Source organism: Pinus tabuliformis, chromosome 8 (assembly GCF_031772625.1).
Source record: "Pinus tabuliformis cultivar Carrire ecotype Pingquan chromosome 8, CPIR1, whole genome shotgun sequence".
Taxonomy (NCBI): domain Eukaryota; kingdom Viridiplantae; phylum Streptophyta; class Pinopsida; order Pinales; family Pinaceae; genus Pinus; species Pinus tabuliformis.
The window spans coordinates 1,026,591,447-1,026,618,716 of record NC_142294.1 but is presented as its reverse complement, the minus strand read 5'-3'; the positions used below and the strand labels follow the sequence as shown (position 1 = coordinate 1,026,618,716).

Here is a 27,270-nt window from a genome sequence, read left to right as displayed (position 1 = left end):
GGAAATTTTATGCAGTTTCTAGGAGGAAGTTGGGATGGCTGTCTAGAGGGATTGCGCAATTTCTGGGAGGAGCAGTTGACTACTACCCAGAATTGCACAATTTTTGGGCTGAGCAGCACTACTGGGCCAGATTGTGCAGTTTTCATTGGGAAGGTTGTCTAACAGGATTGTGTAGTTTCTGAGCCTAGTAGGTTTCCAGTAATATTTGCATAATTTTTGGAGGGAAGGTTGGTTCCCCTCTAGAATTGTGTAATTTCTTGAGGGAGTTTCTCAGCCAGCAGTTAGACCAAGTCTAAAGTAGCAGCCTGTGAGGGGAGTGAAACAAGCTATCATGCATAGGCTGGCAAGTTTCTCATGTACTTGACAGTGCAAGACATGTTGCTGAGGATGGTTGGTAGGGAGGCTCCAAAACAAAGCTAAGGCAAACTTTTGGAGGTGGTTGTAGTTGCTACAACAAAGTCATATCAAAAGTCTTAGGCCTTTTTAATATAAGGTCTCCACTTTTGCAACTTCAATTGTGTGGGTGTCACAGACTCTTTGCGAGCATGAAGACCCAAGCATTACTATTGATAGAGATGGATCAAGGAATCACCAATTTGACACATCAAAAGAATCAAAATGTTTTGGATCATTCAAAACTAGATATTGTTTCATTTTTAACTTTGAAGCAAAGTATTTTTTTAAATCAAACCCTTGCATGTTTTGAGAGAGAAAAACAAAAACAAAGGTGGGGAGAGGGGAGGAGGTAGTACCACCAATTTTAGTTTCGAAAATAGAGATTGGAGTTATAAAAAGATATTCTTCAATTAAATTTCTAATTTTTTTTCGATTCAAAGAAGTTTGGAGCAAATTTAGTATGTTATTATCTGTATTGATTTTCATATTTGCATACATACAATAATTGATTGTTGATTTATTGCTTTTCAATAAATACAAGAAGAAGTTGATTGAATTGATGCTAGTTGATAACAAATCACATTGTTTTAAAATTGTTTGAGAGTGGATCTATCAAAATATGTGATTTCCATTTTTTTTAAAGTAGATTTGTGGTTTATTGGGTTGTTTTTGGAGTAGATTTAGTGAAATCTATGTGTTTTTGCATTGTTTTGTTGTTGGGGGTGGGGGGGGATTTATCAAAAAAAATAAAATCAATGATACATGGGTATTATAGTGGTTTAGAGCTAATATCTAGGTTTTCTTACTCCAACATTGCATGTTGAGGGAGGGAAGAACAAGTCCTTTTTCTCCATTTGAACATATTTCTCTACTTTTTTTACTTGTATCGATGTCCTGTTTACCGAACTTCATGCTAAAAGGAAGTGATATTTTCTCTTACAAGAACTATGATACATGGAAGAAACATATGTTGGTCATGTTTTCATAAAAAGCGCTTGGACACTATTGTCCTAGGTTATAATACTCAACCTCAAGTTGCAAATAAAGACTAACACAAGTTTGATGATCAAGACAAAGAAGCAATAATGGTTAAGAGCATGTGTTTCCTCCTAAGAGGTCACAGGTTCAAAACCAGAGGGGGGTAGAGTATGTATGCCTTCGTAGACTTAGCAGTCAAATCGTTGCGCGGAGGTGGGTCCCTTGTCCCACAAATAAGGGGGTCTCATACACCAATTTGGTGTCTGGCTTGGCTGTGACCTTAAAAATGGATATTATTATTATTATTATTAATATTGCTTAAGTTGTTCATAAATAGAGGAAATGTTTCCAACTGTCTAAACAACGAAGACTTCAACATAGATTTAGAGGCATTTGAAAAATTTGCATGAGACTTCAAAGAAGCATTGAACCTTCTTCCTAAAGAATATGTTGTTTTCAATCACAATGGTTGAGAGTGTATAATTATAGGAGAATTTACTCAAAGATCAAGGATGTTAGAGAATAGTTCTCCTCCATTGTCCCAAAGATGGAAGACCATGGTATGGCGACAATCATGTTCAAAATCTTACCATGTGTTTATGGGCACTTTATTGGAACCCTGAACATCACCAATTTGGATGTTGACATGAAGTTTGATTAACTATGTAATACCCTCTTACAATGACATAGATGGAAGAAACAATTCAATAGCAATAGTGGGAAAACGAGTTCAAAATAGGCCTGTGTAGCCAATGTCAAAGGTTGAAGGAAAAAATGATAAAAAGGCAAAAACGCTAAGGTAGACGTGAAAATACAATCAAGAGCCAGAACACCATTACCTACCATTATTGTGGCAAAGTGAGCCATATGAAGAATCATTGGAGAAAGAGGTTCGTTAATCAAAATATCAACTAGGGAGGGCCTCTATAGAAGGCTCATGTCATGGAGAATATAGGAAAGAATAAATTAGCATTATTTTCATTTGTGATCAAGAAGCATGGTATTCAACACAAGGCATCTACTTCGCACATTGATTTTGAACAAATATACTAGCTTAACAAGAACAAACTTGACCAAGTTTTCATTTTTTTAGATATCACATTTAGTGCTGATTTTTATGCTTGTCTTGAAAAGTGTCGCTGCAGCATCACCCCTTTTTATTTCAGGGTTAAAATTTTAATATTTTTCAACCATGAGGGGGGGAATGAAACCTTCAAATACTAAATATAACAATAAATAAATAAATAAACAGACAAAAAAAACTTTAAAATTGAAAATTATATTAATAATAAATAAAACTTTAAAAATAAAATAATAATAATAATAATAATAGATAACACTCAACAAACAAACAAAACTTAGAAATTTAAAACAAAAAAAATACAATGAAAAATTATTTTAAAAATTGAAAGTTAAAATTAAAATAAATAATTAAAAATAGTGAAAGGGTTGAGGGGTGACGTCGAGCAACACCCTGGCCTTGTTGTGAGTCCGAGCTTTCGACTCATAGCAAGGTGGGGTTGATTGTGGCCACACAATTCCGTTGGCCCTTGGACACATAGCAAGGTAACACGATGTTGGGCATCTTTTAAAATAATAATAAATAAATAAATAGTTTTTTAGTCTTTATTTGCAAATTGAGGTTGATACTCGCTTTTTTTAAATATCATTGTTTATGATGTTTTTACATTAGTGATAATTTTATAGACAATATGTGAAAAAAAATTGCAATTTTAGTCTCCCATTAAAAAGCGGGTCACGTTATCTTAGGTTAAGATTTCAAATGTGCTATAAGTTTAACCTTAAAAAATAAATCACTCTTGGTAAATTCACTTTGATTTGGACATTGAATTTAAAATTTTTAGTCTTGGTATTTTATCTGTAATGTCATGGTCAAAAAATGTTGGAATTTAAACCCTAAAAAAATGGGATGTTGCGTCACCATTTTTTCTTTTCGGTGTGTTTTCTCATATCTTTCATGGTCATGATATTTGGTTTTGATTTCCATAGTAAAAAAATGTTGGCATTTTAACTTGACATTAAAAAAGGGTGATATTGCATCACCACTTATACTTATTGGGGTGTTTTTTAATGTTTTTACACAAAAATATGGTTTTTTGGTGCTAGAGTTCTCATTTTGAGATCACAATTCTGTTTAAGTTGGCAACTTTGTTTCTAAGACAACATTGTTGAAGAATCTAGGACAGTTAGATTTGATTAGATTCTTCTTAACATGATAACTATTTGTGAGGTATTTTATCTTTAGCTTGTTAGCACAATCTTTTACTTGATATCATTAGTGTATGTATTTCTTACTTCATCAAATAGCTACCAAAACAAAGACACGAGAACATAAGAAGTTGGCATTCTGCCAGGGCCAAAACCTCTCCCTCTTGGAGAGGAAAACCTACACAAAATTCTTCTTATAGAGATTCCAATTGACGAATACCAAGACCATGACCCTTAACCTATAATGTCATTCCAAGATCAAGACACCAATCCTCTTCTTCCTCATTCCTGAGTTCATCATCACTGCACCACTAAGATCTTCCTTGTTGTTGTCATCACTAAGAATGTTATTGTACCTCTACTGAGATACTCATTATGACAATGAGATCATTGCTTTTGCACTATTACTCCATCTTCACATAGATCATTATTGCATCGTCTCAACTACATCATCATTACTGTGTCATCTTGTTGCATTACTACAAAGATCTTCTTGAGACCATGATTGTGACTATACTTAGATCATGATTGTGTCTTGATGATATGTCGAGACTGTATGATCCTATCCATTGTATATACATCAAGACTATGACATCAAGGTTGTGATTGTGTATACATATAAGTCGAGGCAACGTGTGACTGAGGTTCTTCGTATGCATGTCGAGACTGTAACTTCTGAGATAGTAGTCAGTGAATTCGAGAAGAGATCGTGGTCATGCGACTGTTATATTTCACTGTGATCCTCACCGAAGATAGCAAAGGTATCCGAAGTCCTTTTTCCCACAAGAATTCATAGAGAAACCTGAGATTATGTGTCACTGTGCTTGCTGAGATTTTAGATATCTTATGCAAAGATGTTAATGTGTTTATCACTGAGATCCTTACTGTGCCATCGAAGTTTTAGAGTGATCCAAAGTTATATCCTCCTGTGATTACTCTAGCCGCATATTTATAGGTGTTAGTCCATGTATGCAAGCCAACGTGAACTTAGTGAACCGTTGCATCCTTTAATTGAGCTGACATGTCATCTATATATACTTTGAAGTCGAATTTATTGTCTTTCACATCGGTTTTCTTGTAGTGTTCTTATTTAGAGGATGGTGCTTGTCTTGGAGGGCTACTGGACACTAGGTTAACCCATATTCATGCTCAAGAAGAGCTTTTAAACATGACTTTGATTCTTTGACTTTCCTAGACCTATGGAATGAGCAAGAGACTCATTCGAATAATTTACAAAAATAATATTTCTTTTTCTTGACAAGTACAAATATCAACATTACATTTATAAATACCGAACCTAGTTACACTTTTCTTCAACACTCCCTCTTAACTAGGGAGGTATTTACAATGGTACTTGGTCATTCTCATTCTGAAGAATTTCTCATAAGAAGAATCGGAATGGTAACCCGTCTGTATAGCATCATAGTAACCACCATTGTTTAATATAGCAAGGCCTTGAATAACAACTCTATGTCTCATAAGATCAGAGCACAATGTTGGCAAGACCAATGATTCATAGACACCTTTATCATTGTCTCTCAAGGTACATACCCACCTAGATGTTCACTGAGTATGACCTTCTAGGACTATTCTTACCTTGGGTTCCCAACCCTCAAAGAATATCAGTCCTCTTGCCTACTATTTCCTTTGATGCCCTACACATCCTCAAAGAGCATCAGATGTCATATGATTACCCAACCCTCCATTATTTTTCCAAAGTGAAGACAATAATGTTGTGTCTATCATGTGTCTATCATGTATCTACATTTTCATTCATGGCCTTCAGCTAGAATTACAGTTGTTAGTCTTGGTCTAGTGCATGACACAAGAGACAGAAAATACACAATTGTCACTCCTTTTTTAATCGGGAGTGATCTAATCCAAGCTCCCTCTTGATCAGGGACCTGTCAAAGCTCCCTCTTAACTAGGGACTCTTCTACACATTAGCAATTTCTTCTTCATGGGTCCTTCAGCTACTTGATCAACTTCTCTCCTTGATGTCATGAAAAATATTTGAGCTTCTTTCTTGTAGGGAAACAACCATCGATCACTTTCCTCCTTAGTTCGTCATGTCATTCCTTTCTATTGATTTTGTGCAGCATCAGATGTGCTCTAGCCATGAAAATTGGTGGAGAGGCTAAATCACGTGAGATTTCCAAGACCCAGAAATGGTTTGGAAAGATTCTACCCAGTTAAGGAGATATTGAAATAATTAATATTTTTAATGGAGTTACTAAGTCTAAACTTAGGAAAAATAAAATATTAATGGGTATTAATATCAAACTGGGTTAGAAGGTTTTAAAGGACATGGATCGAGCCAAATCTAATCTTAGCCATTGATTAGATATGTAATCTCAGTTGTTGAGGAACCAACTAGAAAAGTATAAGAAGAGGCTTGAGGGTCTGTTGGAGAATACACCAAAGTGATCAGTCATTTGATTTTCTATAGCAAGGTTTGCTAAGAAAAGTCAAATCAATGATCAGTTTGCAGTGAGGGGCAGTGAGTACGAGATAGAGAGGTAGATATAGTGTTGGAAGACCAGCGCAGAGGTAGAGAGGCAGACACAGAAGCCAGAGGGAGCCATGCAAAGGCTAGCAGAGACAGCACAAAGGTCGGGAGGGCATGTGTTATCCACGTAGAGGCTATTGGAGTGGCACAGAGAGCCAAACAGGTTGTGAAAAGCCTCATAGAACTGACGCAGGGGGTTTTTAGGATAACGCGGAGACCAGGAGGGTTGACGCAGTGCTTCAATTGTGTTGGAGAGGGTTTCGTGGGGAAGATTTTCTGAATATCTGCTTCTGAATAGAGAGGTATTACTGTCGGATTGTTTTCTCTGTCGGGTGAGCTAGTTTGGCACCTAGTTGTACTCAAATAGACTACATAATAAAATAACCCTCAGAAATGTTGCACAGGTTTTCCCAAGTTGGGTTTTCCGGGGACGAGTTGTCCAAAAATAATCGTGTCACTTGTGTGTTTGTTATTTCTTTCATCTATTGATATATAGATGGTTGAGACTGTATTGTGTTTATTTTGATATTTGTATGTTTAAATAACTTGTTTGTAATTAAAAAGTAGGAGAAATAAACCAGAGAATACAGATAAAATTTCTAACGGGTAATACTAAGAAATTTGAACATGATATCAGAGGGTGGTTGCAGATCACACGAGAGCTAAAGGCACCAACTGAAGCAGACCATTTGTAGCAGAAACAGTTGTCCCGAGTGAGAAAAGTTGTTTCTTGCATAAAGCAGCAAAGAAGGGTTGACACAGAGGGATTACGTCATCAATCCGGGCCATAGAAAGGCAAGCATAGAGGCGGAGGAAGGCAGAAAAAATCTCACGTAGAGCCATGCAGAGACCAGGAGGGTTGATGCAGTTGGCTAGGGGAGCATTTCAGCCAGTGTCAGGATTGCGCAGAGCCTAGAGGCTCAATCCTTCAGTTGTTGGGGCATAGGAAGTAGTGGGAAGATTGTGGGGAGTGAAGCTGGTGGGGTGTTGTTGCTGCTGAGTCAGAACAGTACCTAACTGGAAAAACCAAGGTAGAGAGAGTTTTTACCTAGGCAGATTTCTAGCCAAGAAATCCAGATCAGTGTTGCAGGTGCATAGGAGATCGGAGAGGTGTGACTCGATGGTTGGCAGGATGATTTCCAGGAGGGAAATCGAGACTCAGAGGGAGTCTAGCAGAGAACTTATAGATGGGAAGTAGAGACTTGGAGGAGTCAAAAGAAAGAGCAAAGAAATGGCCATGAATGGACTAAGAGATCAGGACCAAGTGACTTCTGTAGGGGCCATGCCGGATCAGGAGATAATAGTGAGGACCGCTCTAAACGTAGTCTCCGAAGATGGGAGACATTCATCCAGAGCATTCTTGGCAGGGTGAATCTTCCATAGTGGGAAGAATTGTGGGCAGCTCTTCGACAAGAAGAGATCAGATGGTTGTCCAAGACGGGAAGTAGTAGTAAAGGAGTCTGGATCAAGAAGGAAGAGGAAGAGGGTGCAGCTCTAGCATATGTGGGGAAGCAGGAGAAGTGGAAGAAAAAGGACCTCTCCAAGATAAAATGCCTAAACTATGGGGAAATGGGGCATTATGCAAACCAGTGTCTGAGGAAGAAGAAGAAGGGAGAGGTGTAAGACTCTCTCCTAGGGTCCTCTAACAGAACTAAATTTCTCTAATTTCAAATACAATAAAACGGAAAATAATTTCTTTCTAACTAAACATTTAATCGATGATAATTTACCATTAAAATTTATTTCCTACAATTAAACAGTGATAATTTCATTTCAATCACTTGCATAAGTAATCTATAAATAAAGGAATACCTATGCTAATAGCCTGGTTGAGATGCCCCTGAGCTCTTGATCTTGCTAGGATGCTCATCTTGACTATTGACTAGATTTACCTCCCAGCCAACTAGGAAGTATTTCCTAGCCCAGGAAACCTCCACAAGTTCCCTAGCCCTCCAAGCCCAAGTCCAACCATATGTAGTGTTTCCAAGATAAACAATAATCTCCTTCTCTCCCTTCTCCCTTCCCCACCTTACTCTCAAAACAAATTCTCCAAAACCAAAACCAAACCAAAATCAAAAGCAATACCAAGGATCCCATCTCCTCCCCTCATCCTTCCCCTTTTATGCCCCCTTCTCATCTCCACCTCAACCACCTCTCATTAATGTCATAACTACCCCCTCATCCTTACATTTGACTTATCTTCTCCCAAGTAAATTTGAGAGGACATTTTGGGGATGAGATATGAATATATAATTTGGTAATTAATTGGAGAGGACCATGTCTTCTCCCAAGTAAATTTGAGAGGACATTTTGGGGATGAGATATGAATATTTAAATTGGAATAAATGGAAGGAGACCATATCCTATCAAAATTTAAATTTGAGGAGGTAAGTTGGGAATTGAATAATAACAAAATTTATATCAGTAATAAATTTACAGTTTCACCAATGTAGGTATGTACCAATATTTCTTGATAATTATAAGTCAATATTTTAAGGTAATTTAAACACTAGTAAAATTTGCATGATAAGATTAAGTAGGGCATTACATACACTCCTCCTTCAGAAAACTTCATCCCGAAGTTAGAGTGTAAAAGATACAAGGAGTTCAAAGCAGTTTGGAAATATGGAAAAACAAAATAGAGAGAGAGTTATAGCAGTAAAATTTGATAAGTCAGACAATGACATCGTGTTCCATCAAGAGTCTCCAACTGATATATATCCTCCTATCCTTCTTGACCTACTTTCGTTCCCACCCTATCCATCCTCTATTGCTATATACAATGGCATCGGCTATACCAATCTAACCACTGATAAAACCAATATGGCGGAAGCATCGACTATATCGACCTAACTTCCCCAACAGGCATCTAGCAATCATCATCACACACCTATGGGAGTGTGTCCACCACTTCCCTCCCACGATTCCAAGTTTGGAGATTACACGGTGGGAAGTACCTCCACCCCTCCTCATAACTAGGGTTAACACCCTAATATGGACCACACTATAGCGTTGGTTGGATACTTGTCATCAAATAATCTAGTCAGGTAGTCTTGTCACCTGTCATTCACATTTTACCCATGTCATAGGAGTGCATATCCAGTAGATACAAAATGTAATAGAATAATGTACATTATACCTTTCCTCATGAGAGGTCTCAACTTTCCCCCAATGGAAGAGTAGATCTTGGCTATCATATAGTTCTTTCCAATCTGCAGGTTAGCTCTCATTCATGCATATATATATATATATATTATATATATATATTATATATATATATATATATATATATATATATATATATATATATAAGTGATATTAAACATCATGTTATTAAGTCTAGTATCCACGTGTCAATCTTGCAGTTCATACTAGAAATAAATCATAATTTCACTAAGTCATTCATTAAATAAATCATATCCACTTGAGCCATACATGAAACAACAATAATTCTGATAAGTCATGCACTAGATAATTCATCACCAAGTGAGTCATACATTAGGCCATACATCAAACATTTCCATCATCAATACCAAATCCATCAAATGATTTATATAAGTAGTTTCACGTGTCCAACTAAATGCATCAATATTACATAACGTTCATAAATAAATAACATGGAACTGCAAAATAGAACCTTAGTATAGGTAGTTTTCTAAGTCAAAAACGGGCATAACAGATGCTCAAAAAGTGAGGGGTAGTCACGACGTATAGTCTCTGCATCCTCCTAAGTAGCAGGTCCTAGGCTATACTTGTCCTGCTAGGCCTTAACTTGGTCCACCATGTGATGCATGAGCTATTGAACCCTATGGTCCAATATGCGTAATGGTTAAACCACTATGGTTCCCATGTCTGAGACCTGCAATTCCCTCCAGTCCAGTTTGTGAGATTCATCAGAAACATAATGTTGTAAAATAGATATATGAAAAACATCATGAATTTTATGCAAATGGGGTGGTAGTACAAGACGATAGGCAACTGGTCAAATCTTCTCCTTGATCCTAAAAGGTCCTATGAACCGAGGTGACAACTTCGTCCCCTTCCCAAACTAAATTTTTCTTTTTTTTGGGTCAGATACGAATAAAATCTTGGTCCCCTACTTCATAACTGCGATCAATCCTATGTGAATTAGCATAACTCTTATGTATACAATGTGCTTCATTTAACCTTTGTCGAATCCGATTTACCTATTCCTCCATTTCTTGAGCTAATTTTGGCCCAACTATTACTCTGTCCTCCAACTTTTCCCAACTCAATGGCGTCCTACATGGCCTTCCATATAGAGCTTGATAAGGAGGCATCCCGATTGAACTGTGGTAACTGTTATTATAGGAAAACTCTACCAATGGTAAGTACCTTTCCCACTGAGTCTGATTATCCATGGCGTACATCCTAAGCATGTCTTCCATAACCTGATTTACTATTTCAGTCTATTCATCTGTTTCTGGATGATATGTAGTGCTCAGGTTCAACTGAGTCCCTAGCGCTAACTGGAAACTTATCCAAAACCTAGATGTAAATCAAGAGTCTTTATTCGAAATGATCTTTGTGGGGAACCTGTGTAGTCAAATAACTTGACTTATAAAAACTTGTGCCACATCAGTAACATCTTAAGTGTCTCTTACTGGAAGGAAATGGGCACTTTTGGTCAATTTATCAACTATAACCAACATAGCATTGTGCCTCTATGACGTGAGTGGCAAAACCACAAAAAAATCCATGGAAATTACCTCCCATTTAGACATATGGATGTCATGTGGTTGTAGGAGTCCTGTTGGATGGCGATGATCAGCCTTCACTCATTGATATTCAAGACATTTGGCGACAAACAAGACTATGTCATACTTCATGCCTACCCAAAAGAAGAGTTTGTCTGTGTCTGCGTACATCTTCTTTACTCTAGGATGTGCACAATAGAGTGCTCTATGTGACTCTTCGAGAATGGTCCTTCTTATACCCCCTTCCTTAGGTATGTATATTCTCCCTTCAAATCTCAATAGTCCATATGGTTCAAGGACATATCCCTCAAACTTTGGTTCTATCTGCTTCCCACTTTGGAGTGCTAAGATAACCTTTAGATACTAACAATCTTCAAAGAGTTTCTCCAACACACATTCCCTCAAATTTACCTTTAAGGCTACTAGGGAGAAGGTTCGTGGTCTCTTGGTTAGTGCATCCGCCACTACATCCTCCTTTCCCTTGATGTATGAGATCTCAAAATCATACTCACTCATGAATTCGCTCCACCGCCTTTGTCTAGCATTCAAATACCTTTGAGTGAAGAGATGCTTTAGGCTTTTATGATCTGTTCTTAACTCAAATATCCTCCCAATGAGGTAGTGTCTCCATAGTTTCAAAGCTAACTCACTGCTGCTAATTATAAGCTATGGGTAGCATAAAAATCTTCGTGTTTCTTCAATTTTCTAGATGCGTAAGCTATTACTCCGCCTTCTTGCATCAATACTGCACCCAATCCTTGCTCCGAAGCATCGGTGCAAATAGTGAAGTCTTTTCCATGTCTGATACTCAAAGGATCAATGCACTAGTTAGTAACCTCTTTAGTTCTGTGAATTTAGTTTTGCATTTATATTCCCATTCATACCTGACCCCCTGTCGTTGTAATGTGGTGATGGGTTTTGAAATCCTCGAAAACCCTTTCAGAAACCTGCGATAATACCCTGCTAGCCCCATAAAACTATCTACCTCATGAGCATTTTTTGGTACTAGCCAATCCATTATGGCCTTCACCTTTTCGAGGTCAACTGAAATCCCTTCTCCTGAAATGATGTGCCCAAGGTAATGAACCTTCTTATGAAAGAAGGAATATTTTGAAAATTTTCCATACAATTGACTTTCCCTTAAGCAATTCAATACAACCCTTAGGTGATTTTCATGCTCCTTTTCATTCTTGGAATACACAAGAATGTCATCCAGAAAGACTTGCACAAATTGGTCCAAATACTTCCTGAACACACCATTCATGAGGCTCATGAATACTATTAGTGCATTGGTCAAACCAAATAGAACAACTATGAACTCATAGTGCCCAAACTGATTTCGAAATGTAGTTTTTGAGATGTCCTCTTCCTTAATCCTCAATTGGTGGTATCCAGATCGTAGATCAATCTTTGAGAAATCCATTGCTCCCTTCATTTGATCAAATAGGTCATCTATTCAAGGTATTAGGTACCTATTTTTTATTGTGGCTCTATTCAAGTCCCTATAATCTATGCATAGCCGTAAGGAACCATCCTCGCATTAGAATTCGAGAAATTAAGATTATCCATAGCTAAACTCACTTATATATACCCTAATTTTAGCTCTTGGATACATCATTATGATTTTAAGAATATCTATTGACGCATTCTCCCCTGATGATGGACTCACTTGGTAGTCTGAAACGTTGAGTTCATAAAACTCTACAACAGGTCATTCCTCCTCTACCTAAAACTATCCTCACCTGTATGGATTCATTATTTAAAAAAATCACTAATGCACCCCAAGGTGAAATACTAGGTCTGATAAATCCCAAGTCTAAGAGATCTTTTAATTGAATATGCAACTCACAAAGTTCTGGAGTTGTCATCCTATAGGGTATCTTAGATATTCATTCTGCACTAAGTTTTAGGTCAATTGTGAAATCAATCTCCCTTACAGGAGGTAATCCAAGCAATTCCTTAGGAAAAACATCCTTGAATTCTGACAAAATTGGGTGTTGATCTAGGGAGGGTCATTTCTAGTCACTTACAGCCTCAACAACATATAGCTTTCAAACTTGTTGGAGACAATGTTTTACCTTCATCATGGATATGAATCATAGTGACACTCCTCTCTTGATTCTAAAATATCAATTGGCCTACCTTCATCATCTAAACAAATCACCTTCTTCTTGAAACAGTCTACCAAAGCTCGATGAGCTTCTAGCCAGTCCATTCCAACAAATACATCTTATGCCCCCAATGTTGTGACGTACGCCTTCAACTTAGTCATACACACCTCGAGGTTTACATGACATTGGTCAACACTAGGTCCTACTGCTTGTTTTATCAAATAAGCCATCTCAACTTGCTTAAAGTCACCGTGCTCATAGGCTGCCAACCCACATTTTTCTAATGCAACTGGTGAAATGAAAATATCTGTAGCACCTGAATCAAACAAAATTTTAACTTTTAATTTGTTTATCATACCTGAGGTTTCTACCACAGCAAACTAGTGTTCAACTTGCTGGTTATCAACTATTGCATAGATTCGATGATGGTTACTTGCCCCCCCCCATTGGTGCTTTTCCTTCTCTACGGTTGTTACCAACTTGTAACTCGGGGCAGTCACGCTGGTAATGAGGTCCCCTGCATCCCAACAAGTGATGTGTGGTAGGCCTTGAACCGAATGTTGTGGATTTCTTTGGAAAGAGTTCCTTCCCTTGGGACCCCTACCCCTACTTATTTCTCCCCGCGTATGACCTTGATTTGCACGTGCCATTGAAGCTGTGGATGAAGTTTCACTAGTAACCATTTAAATCCCCATTGTCGGTGCTCTGGGTAGAACCCTGTTTTCATATGGTGGTGGCCTCAAAATTCCTCCCCTGGGGAAGGTACGAGAGGCCTTCCCTATAAACCTTCGTTGGCGTGGAAAAATGGTTTTGTTTCCACCCTTTAAGTCTAAGTGTTCTTCAACATAACGAGCCTATTCCACAGCTTCTGCAACTGAGGATGGTTTCCACATCTGCACCATTGCCCTAATCTTAGGGTTCAATCCATAAATAAAACGATCTACTTGGCGCTAGTCAGTATCCATGTAGGAGACATACTTGACCAATTCCATGAATCTAATTTCATATTCTTCTACCGTACGATTTCCCTGTACCAAGGCATGGAAGGCTCCTACTTGTTGTTCTTCATAATATGCTGGTAGGTACTTTTTCCTGAATCTCTCCTCAAATAACTCCCAAGTAACTGTGTCTGGAGTGAGGTGTAGTTGACACTCTAAGTTACCCCACCAATTCAGAGCACTATCTCTGAGTTGGAATATTTCTATTTTAGCTTTTGAATTGGAATTATAATCCCTTAGTGCGAAGCACCTTCTCATTCCTTCTAACCAGGCTTCTGCATGTTCGCTGGCACGACCTCCTGCAAACTCTGGGAGCTTAATCTTTTGGAGCTCCCTAGTAATGCCCTCGATTGGAGGTCCTATATCATAGTCACTTGATCCCTCGAGATTTCCTAACCCTGATGAAGGGTGCTCCACTTCCACTTTATTTGTTTGGTGCCCTTTTAAAGTCTCATTAATTTCTTCTAGGGAATGCAAGATGAGAGTCAATTCAGGTGAAGATAATGGGTTATTTGTAGGAGGTCCTTGTGATGACTCTCCTTGACCTTGATTTCTTCACATCCTCACCATTTTGAATTGTCCAAATATCTGCATGATGCGCAAGACTCATTAATCCCTCTTAGGAATTGTCCCTCTTAGCTGACTCACATACATGTGTATAGCGATACTGATAAGTTTTCCTTTTACTATGCTCGTAAACAATTATTATTAGTACCGAGAAGATTCCCAAGGATCTACCAAATCCTCTCATGTGTGAGTTCTACATAACTTACAAATTTTCTCTTGAGACTCACTAGGGTACTGGTGCAATATACTTGTAAGTCACGCTCTAACACAAATTGTTTTCTTTAGTACCATAGCTATAATTTAATATTGAGCTAATTAATAACTTGGTTTAATATATTCAAATAATTAAGTCAAATACTAATGTGAATAATACCCTTTTTAGTCATGTCTTCCTTCTATGGCCATTAGTTGTTCCTTCCCACCCTTTTATATTATGTTTTTAAAATCCTTTATGTCCATTTTATGAATCTTGGGACCCCCTATAGGACATATAAACAATTGGTCTCACCTCTTGAAGAGGCAATGTCTTTGAAGCAAGGTTCCTAAGCAATTATCCATGAACGCATATATATATATATATATATATATATATATATATATATATATATATATATATATATATATATACCTATTTGCAATCATTAGTTTAAAGAAGAAAAATTACATTGCCAAAATAAATGTGACTTCTTACTAGCTTCATAGACAAAATCTAAAATATTGTGGGATGAAAGAATGCCACTTTGTGATATTAATAGAATGGAGAATGAAAATTAATATCACTTATATACTTGAAAAAAACATAAATCTCAATTTCAAAATGTTTTTAACATATAATTTTCATAACTTCTTAACCCATCGAACTAAATGAATTGAGAGAATCTTTTAGGTCAATACTTGTGACTTAATTTCAATAGATTTAGATTTTTTTTTATTTTTGTAGTGTCTTTCAGCGAATCCCTTATTGAATCCCTTCTTCTTTTGAACATCCAACTACTTCAAACTTTACATAGCCTCTCAAAGACCCATTTGTGCCTCCCCGGATCTCTTTAGCTTCTTTGCCTTTAGAATTCAATTAAAAGGTCTCAAACTGCATCCATTAAATTATTAATAATATGTTAGAAAGCAGTTTCATTTACAAGCATTTTTCTTGATAAAGGATTTTTAGTCCCACCATGGCCATGTAATTTAATGAAATTTGGCTTTAGAAAATACCCAACACAAATCGTCTGATATGTTGGAGCACAATGGAGGTGCAAGTTTGTGAGTTTACCATTGACATGCTAGAGCACAAGGGGGGAGGAAGTTTACCATTGATATGTTGGAGCACAATTGAGGGTGTGAGTTCATGGGTTCATGCCCATGGATGGCGAGAGTTTACCATTGATATGCTGAAGCACAATGAAGGGCATGAGTTCAACAGTGCTGAAACCAAAATGAAGTTCACGACTGGAATAAATTCCTCATATAGGAGGTTGACTGGAGAAATCCTCATAAGGTTTAGTCATGCCAATTTTAATGCAAATTTAATACTTCATCTAAATGAGAAGGATGTGTCATAACAACATAAAGGGTTTAAAAGTCCATCCGATCCTCATAAATTTTCAGTGTGAGTTCAAATGATGAGATTCTCTAAAATGGGAGTTGAGAGTGTAACTCCCAATGGTTCGACAAAGCATACTAGAGTTTTTAAGAGAAGATTAGTGTTTCTTAACATATATAGGTTTGAGATTATTCAGCTGTAATGTTGTATGAATAAAAGATATTCACTAATGCAAAGATTCCTTGCAAGGGAAGGAAAGGAGTTAAAAAAATACCTCTGAGCAAAATACCATGTTGGAGGATTTACTCCAGAATTGATTTTTCCATTCCTATGAATTTCTAATACATTAAGAAGATGACTCTTTATCTTAATTTTTCATGTGATAGTTTAGAGTGCTAATTAGTTACAACATATTTACAATTACACAAAATATTATGTATCTAACAAAGGTCACCATTGGCAACATCAAAGACTCATTGCACTAACATCCTATAGATGATGGAAATGAATAATGTTTCATTATGAGAAAAAATGTGACCAAAAATTATTGGTAAGGGTCTTACAAGACATCACCGCAAGTGTTTTTAAAATGAAATTGACGAGAATCATTTAATACCCTTACCAAAGAGTTATGGAAATTAGCTTTCACAACAAGATTTATAATAATAAAAAGACCACCATTCAAGTAAAAATATTGCTATATTGTTATTTATTTGCATTGCTAATGCAAATACAAAGTGAGTTTTGCGCTCTAGACAGTCTTGTATCTTTTATGCTCAAATTATGCTCTTTTTCACTAATGGCCTACACCAAGGTTCCTTGAAAATCAAGGGTACCGAAGAAGAAATACAAATCCATAGCAATGGCAGAAGCAACAACCACGTACGAATCAACGTGAACGCAGAAGTGGCAGTTCTGTGCAAACATGGCCAGCTGAAAGATTTGCTTGGAATTTTAAGTCATATGGATGATGAAGGCATTCGTGTACATACATCTACTTATATGTCTCTCTTTCAGGTGTGCCTTAATGAGAAATCTATAACACTGATTAAATTGGTCCATGCCCACATGATTCAAATGGGATTTAATCCACACTTCTCCGTGGTCAACAAGCTTGTGAGATTGTATGCCAAGTGGGGGGAATCTAGCAGAGGCTCGTCAGGCTATGGACGAAATTCTTGAAAGAAATGTAGTTTCATGGACTACCATGATTGCATCTTATGCAAGGAATGGGTGTAGTGATCCTGCTTTGGCATTGTATTATGAAATGAAAACAACAGGTGTCCAACTGAATAAGTTCACATTTTCTAGTGTTCTCCCAGCTTGTAAAAATTTGAGAGCTATGGAAATTGGCAAGGAGATTCATCAAGAGATAATCGGATTTGGATGTGACACTAATTTGTTCGTTGGTAGTGTGCTTGTTGATACGTATGTGAAATGTGGGAGAATGGAGGATGCACACAATGCGTTTGACAAATGACTTGAACGAAGTGTCAATGCGATGACTGCAATGATTACAGGGTATGCACATAATGGTTATATTAATGAAGCCTTGAGGTTGTTTTGGAAAATTCCTAAACTAGATGGGGTTTCGTGGATAACTATCATCACTTGCAGAGAAGTTCAGTGTAGCACCAGAAAGGGCTAGGAAAACTCTTATGCAATGGAAGTAGGTATGGACTTGGTTTCATAATAGTAGGTATGCACAAAAAGCAAAGGGTACCGAGGTTCCAGGAAAAATAGTCGCTTCACATCGTGATGATTCAAGAGCAAAGAGAGTTGTGACCAATTCTGTAGTTGTTTCTTTAGGAAGAACGGACCAAGATGCTTTAGAAATGGATTTTGGGGAAAAATCCTCAAGAGATGGGGTGTGGAAATTTGGGTAAGGTTTGTTGGATTTTGAGCAGAGGAAGATGAATGGGTCAACATGAAAAAGTGTGTGAGAGAGTGTTCACTTCCTTGCAAAGCTTCTGAATGTGTAGCAGTGCTTTCAGGAGATCACATACTTTGTTTTCAGGAAGGTAAAGAGCAAGCATTGTAATTTGATGCCCATGTCTTGGATGCCCAAAGAAGGTGACATCATGATCAGGGTTGTAGGCGTAGGTTCTTGGTTCGGTATGACCATGACCAGTCTAAGGAAATAGTACCATTGTGGAAAGTCTGTCAGCTGCCGGAGACAGATTACCGGTTACAACTAATCCATGCTTCCAAAGAATTATCAACAATTGAGTTGGACCAAGGATCTCAGCAAGTAAAAGATGCCCCTGCAGCTCCCGTGTGTCATTTTGGAGAAGAAACTCCAGAAGAATATCATCTCTCACCATAAATATCAAAGATTACATGTCAGGTTATAGAATACAATGTTTAGCCTTTAACTACTCCTAAGACTTCCTCAGTTTTATAGCCACCAGAAGGTCTATCTACTGAGTCTCAAAGAAATATTCTAGTCACAAAAATTGATTCTAACTAGAAAATTGTTGTACCTGCATTTACTGATATGGATAAACCTTAAAAATAGCATGGTTGATGTGATGGAAAAAGTACAGTTCAAGATTGAGAAAAGAAACGTAGGGGTACTTATGTTGTTGAGAAACACACATTGAAAACTTAAAGATAAATTGCACTGTCATAGTAAGTTTCAAAAGCTATCTTTCTGTAAGAAGCATTTTTGCAAGTTTTCTAGATTTATATTTATTTTTCTGGTGTAATTAGTAATGCTTCATATTTTGTAGAGCCTGTGTGCCATATGCGCCAATGGAATATCAATATTTGAATGTTTTAGGCAGTCAGCATTGTAACTGTTGTCATTTAAAATGGAATGAGTCTTTTCTAAATAATTTATTTTGTTGAATTGGTAGTTAAGGATAGTGGATCGTGAGAATCCAATGCATTGAATATATTGAAACAATGACTTATTAAGAGTAAGGTGGAGAAATCAGTTCCACATACTTAAAAAAAAAAACAGAGATTTGTGTCTAGTGGGTCTTGGTTCCAGATTTTGAACCCACTCTGGTATCACGTGTAAGACTCTCTCCTAGGGTCCTCTAACAAAACTAAATTTCTCTAATTTCAAATACAATAAAATGGGAAATAATTTATTTTTAACTAAACATTTAATCGATGATAATTTACCATTAAAATTTATTTCCTACAATTAAACAGTGAACATTTCATTTCAATCACTTGCATGAGTAAACTATAAATAGAGGAATACCTGTTTTGATAGCCTGGTTGAGATGCCCCTGATCTCTTGATCCTACTAGGATGCTCATATTGACTACTGACTAGATTTACCTCCCAGCCAACAAGGAAGTATTTTGTAGCCCAAGAAACCTCCACAGGTTCCCTAGCCCTCCAAGCCCAAATCTAACCAGATGTAGTGTGTCCAAGATAAACAATACTCTCCTTCTCTCCCTTCTTCCTTCCCCACCTTACTCTCAAAACAAATCCTCCAAAACCACAACCCAACCAAAATCAAAAACAAGACCAAGGATCCCATCTCCTCCCCTCATCCTTCCCCTTTTATCTCCCCTTCTCATCTCCACCTCAACCACCTCTCATTAATGTCATAACTACCCCCTCATACTTACATTTGACTTATCTTCTCCCAAGTAAATTTGAGAGGACATTTTGGGGATCAGATATGAATATATAATTTGGTAATAAATTGGAGAGGACAATGTATTCTCCCAAGTAAATTTGAGAGGACATTTTGGGGATGAGATATGAATATTTAAATTGGAATAAATGGAAAGAGACCATATCCTATCAAAATTTAAATTTGAGGAGGTAAGTTGGGAATTGAATAATAACAAAATTTATATCAGTAATAAATTTACAGTTTCACCAATGTAATTTAAACACTAGTAAAATTTGCATGATAATATTAAGTAGGGCATTACAAGAGGCGTCTGACCCTAAGGTAGCACCAGCGAAGGTGGAAAAGGAGGTAGAGGAGGATGATGATTGTGCCATGAGTGCTCATGCACCTCTAGAGAAGAGGTGGGGAGACATCGAGATGTAGTCAGGAGGACTACAGGTGATCAGAAGTAGGATCCTTGAGGTACCCAAACTCTTGGATCATACCTGGCTACGGGAGCCCCGAAGAGAGAGTAGTAGGACTGGTGGATGTCGGTAGAAATGGATGTGGATGAAGAGGCAGAGAGTGCTATAGTGCAGTAGTCCCGTGAAGCATAGAGCTACTAGGCTGCAACAGTGCAAGAGGCACAGAGGAGGTTACAACAGTGCAGGATGGCACAGAGAGGTTTGCAGCAGTGCGAGAGCTAGGGAGTTGTTGCAGCAGCAAAGAGGCAGTAGAGGGAGCATGAGATAGTGGCAGAGAGAGCTTCAGCATCGAGAGTGTTTCTAGCCTGACAGGGATGTCAGTAGTTGGGTGGATCAGTTACTTAATTCTCAGTAACTAAGTTGTAGTGCAGTAGTAGTTAGCAGTAGCAAGATGCAGCATGATGAGAAGGGGTTGCAGTGCAGATGCAGTGTTGGTAGAAAGGACTAGCAACAGCACAGATGCAGAGGGATTTGTCGTATGGATGTAGCAGTGGCAGTGGCAAAAACCATGGGTAGCAGTACAAGATGCAGCAATGCAAAGGATGTTGGGCAGGGAGGCCTAGTATCAACACAGGTATTGGTGTCATATAATCAGGGTGAAGCTCAGTGTGGAGTATTACTAGAGCATAGTCCTCACTAAGACGGATTGTTTATTTGGGTAATCATCGGATGTGCTCTAGCCATGAAAATTGGTGGAAAGACTAAAGCATGTGAGATCTCCAAGACCCAGCAATGGTTTGGGAGAATTCTACCCGGTTAAGGAGATACTAGAATAATTAATATTTTTAATGGAGTTTCTACGTCTAAACTTAGGAAAAATAAAATATAATGGGTATTAATATAAAATTGGGTTAGAAGGTTCTAAAGGACATGGATCAAGCCAAACCTAATATTAGTCATTGATTAGAGATGTAATCTCGGCCATTGAAGGACCAACTAGAAAAGTATAAGAAGAGGCTTGAGGGTTAGTTGGAGAATACACCAGAGTGATCAGTCATTTGATTTTCTAGAGCGGGGTTTGCTAAGAAAAGTCGAATTAATGATAAGTTTGCAGCAAGGGGCAGTGAGTATGAAACAGAGAGGCAGAGATAGTGTTGGAAGATTAGCACAGAGGCAAAGAGGCAGACGTAGAAGCCAGAGGGAGCCACACAGAGGCTAGCAAAGGTAGTGCATAGGCCAGGAGGGTCTACGTCATCCATGCAGAGGCTACTGGAGTGACACAGAGAGATAGAGAAGTTACGCAAAGCCTCAGATAGATGACACAGGGGGTTTTCAGGCTGATGCAGAGGCTAGGAGGGTTGATGTAGTGCTTTTGTTGTGTTGGAGAGGGTTTCATGGGGCAGATTTTCTGAATATCTGCTTCTTAATATAGAGGTATTACTGTCGGATTGTTTTCTTTGTCAGGTGAGCCAATTTGGCACCCAATTGTACTCAGATAGACTGCATAATAAAATAACGCTCAGAATTGTTGCACAAGTTTTCCCAAGTTGGGTTTTTTTGAGGACGAGTTATCCAAAAATAATAATGTCACTTGTGTGTTTGATATTTCTTTTAGCTGTTGATCTATAGATGGTTGAGATTGTATTGTGTTTATTTCAATATTTATATGTTCAACTAACTTGTTTGTAATTAGCAAGTAGGAGAAATAAACCAGAGAATACAGATAAAATTTCTAGCGGTAATACTTAGAAATTTCAACACTTTCTTCATGGAAAGTGGCCTTCTTCATATATGGAACCTTCATCATATGACTACTCCTTTCTTATCATGCTTCTTCCATTCATCACATGAATTCTAGTTGTACATGTAAGTAGATTTGCATGAACTTATCTATATATTATTCAAGAAATCAAATATATCATTAAATCAAAACGTACCTTACTAGATGGCTCTTCATCATGACGTCTTTCTGTAGGTATTAGCCTCTTGCATTCATGTTGACACATTTCCCCAAGATATCCATTGTCAAGGGTCTAAGCCTTTTCCATCAGAGTCTCCATATTTTTCTAGGAGATTTTCTTGTCAAGTCTTCTTGATCTTTTGGATGTTGATTGCCTTCATCATGGTTTCATATCTCACGATCTCTTCCTTCCTTACACATTCCATTCCTAGGTGATTTTAATCAGAGTTTCTTAGTTGTGATCAACCACCTCATACTTCATATGAGGACATATTATGTTGATTTCATCTAGTGTGTCTTATGTCTTCTTGCATCCTTTCAAAGGAGGATATTTTTTTTCTCTTGATCATGCTTCTTAAGATAGAAGAAATGGTCCTTGTTACCTGTAACCATGTGAAATTACATTATAATATTAAACACAATCATACAAACCTTATTATACATTTAGGTCATCGAGGCTTCTTCAAGCAAGTTCCTTGATTGAAAAGATATCCAATCCCTTGATTTGATTCATGTCATCACACCATCATCTCATGGATTCCATAAGTTGGAGTTCTTGTTGAAATACTTGCTTCCTCTCTAGATTATTGAACCCTACGATGAGGATTTCATTTGAGAATTTTGAGGATATTGTATATCCCAAATTGGCATATGTTTCCTTTTTGACTTGATGTTTGATAAGCCTTGTCCTAGATGACTTCTTTGTTTCCTTCAATGTCCACCAAGGTTCCCAAGGGCTATATCCTTCGTGTTTTTTCTGTCATGGATTTTTCTCCTTCATGATTCCCATGGTGATGTAACAAGCTCTTATTTCTAATGCTTTCATGATGCTACGATACATATTATCATTGTCATATCAGAAGCTTATGATAGGACCCTTTTGTGAGGGATAGTATCCCAATCATTGTTATGAAACCAGCTCACAAAAAGATAGAAAAGATAGATCAACATTTTACAAATAAGCCTTTTCGAGGGGAAACCTCATTTACATTACACAAATGAACAATTCTTAGATGATTCAAATGAAAAAACCTCCTTTCTATATATAGGAGTCTAAGGGGTCACAATATAACCAAAATTGACCTAAAAATAATAATATAAAGGCACAATAATAACAATATGCGGGCAGTAGGGGCACGAAAATAACAATAAGGGATACAACGACAATAGTAATGGGGAAATCACTAGTATTATAGGGACCTAACATGCTCATCTCTTCAAAAAAATTGTCGTCCTCAACACTTGAGTATTTCTGTATGCTTTTGTATAAAATTATCATCCTCCCATGTGGAATCTTCAACAGGTAAGTTCTTCCATTTTATGAGATACTCTGAAATTGATAGATTTCGTAGCTGTCAAGTTCTTGTTTCTTTGATTGCTTAAGGTTCCAATATGATTTCTCCTTCCTCATCAAGTTCTGGCAACATTGTTTGAACTAGAAGCTTGTCACCTATAACCTTGTTTAAGCATGAAACATGGAAAATGGGTGCACTCTAGAAGCTACAAGAAGCTCCAATTTGTATGCCATAGTACCTTTATTTTGCAACACCTTGTACGGACCATAATACTTTGGTGATAATTTATTATCCTTCTTAGCTTGCTTGAGGGAAATTTTTTTATATGGTTGTAGCCGTAGGAATACCCAATCACCTACATCAAAACTTCTTTCGTTGTGATGTTGATATGCCTGCTGTTTCATTCTATTATGCGCCAAGGTGAGGTTATCCTTTACGAGTTGGAGAACTTGTTGTTTATGCTCGATGTGATCTTCCACTGCTTGAACCTTAGAATTTTCTCTTAAATGTGATGTGATGGATGGTGGATGATATCCATAAAGTGCCATAAATGGGGTCATTTTTGTTGCAGTATGGAAGGAAGTGTTATACCACCATTCAGCCAGAGGCAACCATTTGACCCATTATGTCTGTTTATCAGATACAAAGCAACGAAGATATCCTTCCAAACATTTGTTTACTATCTCAGTTTTCCCATCAGATTGAGGATGATAAGATGAGCTATGAGCTAACTGAGTACCAAGAAAAGAAAATAATTATGTCCAAAAAATTCTAGTGAAAATGAGATCTTTGTCGCTTACAATAATGTTTGGGTTTCCATGTAGTTTTTGAATTGTTTCCATAAATGAAATAGAAATTGTACTCCCTTTAAATGGATGAGATAACGCACAAAAGTGTGCATACTTGGTAATTCTATCAACTACCACCATGATAACACTCTTTCCTTCGGACTTGGGTAAACCTGTGATAAAATCCAGTGAAACCTCCTCCCAACATTGGCTTGGAATGGATAAAGGTTGTAATAGTCTTGGGGTCTTAATTGTTTCAACTTTATTTTGTTCGAAAACCAAACATTCCACCACAAAATTTTGAATATATAACTTAAGGCCATCCCAAAAAAAATCATTCTTAACCCTATGGTAGGTTTTAAGAAATCTTGAGTGCCCTCCTAAGGGAGAGGTGTGCAATTCCCTAAGAATATTTTGTTTGAGTTGTGAATTCTTACATAGGTATAACCGATCCTTGTACCATAACAAATCATTTTTCCAGCTAAATGTATCATATGTACTGGGATCTTGTTGTATCTTTTGAATGAGTGCCCGCACTTCTTTGTCATTCTTCCATTCACCCTTGCTTCGTTTATCCAATCTAGTTGGATAATAGAAATGGTGCAAAGAAATTCTTCCACATCCTCATCCTTTCTTGACAGTGCATCTGCCACAACATTTTGCTTATTCAAAGTCATAACCCAACATCTTTGTGACCCATTTTTGTTGCTCTTCTGAAGATAATCTTTGTTCTAAAAAGTATTTAAGACTATCATGATCTTTTTTTACCTTGAAGTGTCTTCCCATTAGGTAGGGTCTCCATTTCTTAAGTGCATGTAGTATTGCCAACATTTCCTTCTCATAAATAGCTTTGTGTAAATAATTTCCTTTGATTGGATGACTTTCGAAAGCAATGGGTCTTTCTTCTTGCATTAAAACAGCACCAATTCCATTTCCTGAGCCATCACATGCCACAATAAAGGTTTTTGTGAAGTCCAGTGTAGCTAAGATTGGTGCTTGGCACATTGCCTCTTTAAGATGTTCAGAGGCCTTCGTTGCTTTCAGAGTCCATGAAAATGCATATTTCTTCAATAATGTTGTTAGAGGTGCTGCTATTCTCCCATAATTCTTAACAAACTTGCGATAATACCTTATCAACCCGATAAATCGTCATAGATGCTTTATGGATGTGGGAATTTTCCATTCCTTAATGGTTTTAATTTTTCTAGGGTCTACCTTAACACCTTCATGAGATACAATATGACCCAGATATTCCACCTCTTGTACTCCAAAGAAACATTTGGAGATTTTTTCATATAATTGCTTCTCCTCCAATAGTTTGAGCACCATGTCAACATGTTGGACATGGTCCTTCAAAACCTTGTTGTAGATTAGTATATCCTCAAAAAATAATAACACAAATTTTCTAAGGAAGGGTTTGAAAATGGAATTCATCAAACCTTGAAATGTAGAAGATGCATTAGTAAGGCCAAAAGGCATGAAAAAAAATTCATAATGACCCTCATGAGTTCTAAATGTTGTTTCTGGAATGTTTTCAATCTTCATTTTGGTTTGATGATATCCTAAACAAAGATCGAACTTGGTGAAGTAAATTGATCCATGTAATTCATCCAATAATTCATCAATGACAGGAGTGGGAAATTTATCTTTAATAGTGAGCTTGTTGAGCTCCCTATAATCTGGACACATGTGCCATGATCCATCCTTCCTATGAACCAATACTACTAGAGCAACAAAAGAACATTGACTAGGTTGAATTATACCAGCCTCTAGCATTTCTACAACCATACGTTCAATTTCACTCTTTTGGACATAGGGATATTTGTAAGGCCTAATGTTTGGAGGAACACTTCCTGGAATCAAATTAATAGCATGATCATGATCGCAAATAGGTGGGAGGCCTTTAGAAGTCTCAAATACCTTGGAATGATTGTCCAAGAATTTTTGGAGATCTGGAGAAATGGATGATTTCGATGTGGGAACCTCTACTAAACATAATTGTGCAATTATGCCTCGTTGTTCTTTCTTTAAAAGCTTTGTCATTCCATTAGAGTTGATTATCTTTCCTGGTTTCCTTGTGATACCCCTTAATTCAATGTCCTTTCCTTCTGAAGAGAATTTCATGAAAAGTTCTTGAAAATTAAAAGTTATTGTACCTAAGGATTGTAGTCATTGGACTCCTAGTACAACATCATCACCACCCATTGGAATGGAAAGCATTGGGCTATTAAATACATATTCTCCCATGGATAGCTTGATATTATGGCACTTTCCTAAGCAATTTATGGTTCCTCCACTTGCAACCATCACTTGACACTCTGGTGTTGGATATAGGAAGCAATTTAATTCCTTGGTTATCTTACAATGATAAAATTATGGGTATTTCCCGAATCAATCAACACTATTACATTTTTCTTCTTGATATGCCCTTCTATCTTGATAATTTGAGGAGTGGTAATTCCAGCCAATGCATTACAAGATATGGTCGGATTCATTTCTTCTTTTTCTAGGGTTTGTTCCTGGTGTATATCCTCTTCTTTTGACGTTTCTTGTTCCTTTTCTTCCTCCTCTTCACAATCTATGTAAAATAATTTCTTCTCGACACACTTATGACCTTTAGTGTATTTTTTTATCACAACTTTAACAAGCCCTTTTTCTCTTTTTTCTTCCAATTGTTGTGGTGTCAACCTTGTAGGTTGTGGATGGCTAGGGGTAGCAACACTTCCATCTTTATGATTGTGAGTGGTAGGCTTCCTTGTTTCCATAATTTTTCTTTCCATTTTTCTTTCCAACCTGAATGCCTTATTCAATGAATCTGGCTCCCAAAGGCGAACCTCATGTTGGATGTTATCGTTTAAAGCGCATATGAACACATCAATCCTATGCTCCTTTGGAATATCTTTTACTCTTATATTCAATTTTTGGAAGTCCTCAATGTGCTCCATCATTGAGCCCTTTTGTTTGAGATTTATCAATTGGATAAAAAAAGTGTTGCTTTTTATATCCTCATAATGTGCTATCATTTCATCCATAAAAATAGCCCAAGTGAAAATTTGTTTACAAGAGCAAAACCATCGATACAATACAAAATAATTTGGTTCCAAATATAAAGTTGTAATGCGTACCTTTTGTGTGTTTTGCACATTATGGAGATCAAAAAGTTGCTCCATCTATAA

The 27,270-nt window shown here is 37.2% G+C and overlaps 1 pseudogene; it reads left to right on the top strand.

Moving 5' to 3' along the window:
* The first annotated feature begins 17,653 nt into the window (after positions 1-17,653).
* On the top strand, positions 17,654-18,516 carry LOC149238879 (protein SAWADEE HOMEODOMAIN HOMOLOG 2 pseudogene; annotated as a pseudogene).
* Positions 18,517-27,270: the final 8,754 nt, after the last annotated feature.